Source organism: Cherax quadricarinatus, chromosome 57 (assembly GCF_038502225.1).
Source record: "Cherax quadricarinatus isolate ZL_2023a chromosome 57, ASM3850222v1, whole genome shotgun sequence".
NCBI classification, from domain to species: domain Eukaryota; kingdom Metazoa; phylum Arthropoda; class Malacostraca; order Decapoda; family Parastacidae; genus Cherax; species Cherax quadricarinatus.
This window is the reverse complement of record NC_091348.1, coordinates 15,287,112-15,289,611: the sequence shown is the minus strand read 5'-3', so window position 1 is coordinate 15,289,611 and position 2,500 is coordinate 15,287,112.

Sequence of the window (2,500 nt, the reverse complement as noted above, 5' to 3'; positions counted from 1 at the left end):
TGTAAAAGTCAACTAAAATGCCGGGAACAATGGGCTAGTAACCCCTTTTCCTGTAAAGATTACTAAAAAGAATAAGAAGAAGAAAATTGTCAAAGTGGGAAGTCTGAATGTGCGTGGATGTTGTGCAGATGATAAGAAAGAGATGATTGTGGATGTTATGAATGAGAAGAAGCTGGATGTCCTGGCTTTAAGTGAAACAAAGCTGAAGGGGGTGGGAGAGTTTCAGTGGAGAGGAATAAATGGGATTAGGTCAGGGGTTTCAAATAGAGTTAGAGCTAAAGAAGGAGTAGCAATAATGTTGAAGGATAAGCTATGGCAGGAAAAGAGGGACTATAAATGTATTAATTCAAGGATTATGTGGAGTAAAATAAAGATTGGATGTGAAAAGTGGGTTATAATAAGCGTGTATGCACCTGGAGAAGAGAGAAGTGTAGAGGAGAGAGAGAGATTTTGGGAAATGTTGAGTGAATGCGTGGGGAGTTTTGAATCAAGTGTGAGAGTAATGGTGGTTGGGGATTTTAATGCTAAAGTGGGTAAAAATGTTATGGAGGGAGTAGTAGGTAAATTTGGGGTGCCAGGGGTAAATGTAAATGGGGAGCCTTTAATTGAGCTATGTGTAGAAAGAAATTTGGTAATAAGTAATACATATTTTATGAAAAAGAGGATAAATAAATATACAAGGTATGATGTAGCACGTAATGAAAGTAGTTTATTAGATTATGTATTGGTGGATAAAAGGTTGATGGGTAGGCTCCAGGATGTACATGTTTATAGAGGGGCAACTGATATATCGGATCATTATTTAGTTGTAGCTACAGTTAGAGTAAGAGGTAGATGGGAAAAGAGGAAGGTGGCAACAACAAGTAAGAGGGAAGTGAAAGTGTATAAACTAAGGGAGGAGGAAGTTCGGGTGAGATATAAGCGACTATTGGCAGAAAGGTGGGCTAGTGCAAAGATGAGTAGTGGGGGGGTTGAAGAGGGTTGGAATAGTTTTAAAAATGCAGTATTAGAATGTGGGGCAGAAGTTTGTGGTTATAGGAGGGTGGGGGCAGGAGGAAAGAGGAGTGATTGGTGGAATGATGAAGTAAAGGGTGTGATAAAAGAGAAAAAGGTAGCTTATGAGAGGTTTTTACAAAGCAGAAGTGTTATAAGAAGAGCAGAGTATATGGAGAGTAAAAGAAAGGTAAAGAGAGTGGTGAGAGAGTGCAAAAGGAGAGCAGATGATAGAGTGGGAGAGGCACTGTCAAGAAATTTTAATGAAAATAAGAAAAAATTTTGGAGTGAGTTAAACAAGTTAAGAAAGCCTAGGGAAAATATGGATTTGTCAGTTAAAAACAGAGTAGGGGAGTTAGTAGATGGGGAGATGGAGGTATTGGGTAGATGGCGAGAATATTTTGAGGAACTTTTAAATGTTAAGGAAGAAAGGGAGGCAGTAATTTCATGCACTGGTCAGGGAGGTATACCATCTTTTAGGAGTGAAGAAGAGCAGAATGTAAGTGTGGGGGAGGTACGTGAGGCATTACGTAAAATGAAAGGGGGTAAAGCAGCTGGAACTGATGGGATCATGACAGAAATGTTAAAAGCAGGGGGGGATATAGTGTTGGAGTGGTTGGTACTTTTGTTTAATAAATGTATGAAAGAGGGGAAGGTACCTAGGGATTGGCAGAGAGCATGTATAGTCCCTTTATATAAAGGGAAAGGGGACAAAAGAGACTGTAAAAATTATAGAGGAATAAGCTTACTGAGTATACCAGGAAAAGTGTACGGTAGGGTTATAATTGAAAGAATTAGAGGTAAGACAGAATGTAGGATTGCGGATGAGCAAGGAGGTTTTAGAGTGGGTAGGGGATGTGTAGATCAGGTGTTTACATTGAAGCATATATGTGAACAGTATTTAGATAAAGATAGGGAAGTTTTTATTGCATTTATGGATTTAGAAAAGGCATATGATAGAGTGGATAGAGGAGCAATGTGGCAGATGTTGCAAGTATATGGAATAGGTGGTAAGTTATTAAATGCTGTAAAGAGTTTTTATGAGGATAGTGAGGCTCAGGTTAGGGTGTGTAGAAGAGAGGGAGACTACTTCCCGGTAAAAGTAGGTCTTAGACAGGGATGTGTAATGTCACCATGGTTGTTTAATATATTTATAGATGGGGTTGTAAAGGAAGTAAATGCTAGGGTGTTTGGGAGAGGGGTGGGATTAAATTATGGGGAATCAAATTCAAAATGGGAATTGACACAGTTACTTTTTGCTGATGATACTGTGCTTATGGGAGATTCTAAAGAAAAATTGCAAAGGTTAGTGGATGAGTTTGGGAATGTGTGTAAAGGTAGAAAGTTGAAAGTGAACATAGAAAAGAGTAAGGTGATGAGGGTGTCAAATGATTTAGATAAAGAAAAATTGGATATCAAATTGGGGAGGAGGAGTATGGAAGAAGTGAATGTTTTCAGATACTTGGGAGTTGACGTGTCGGCGGATGGATTTATGAAGGATGAGGTT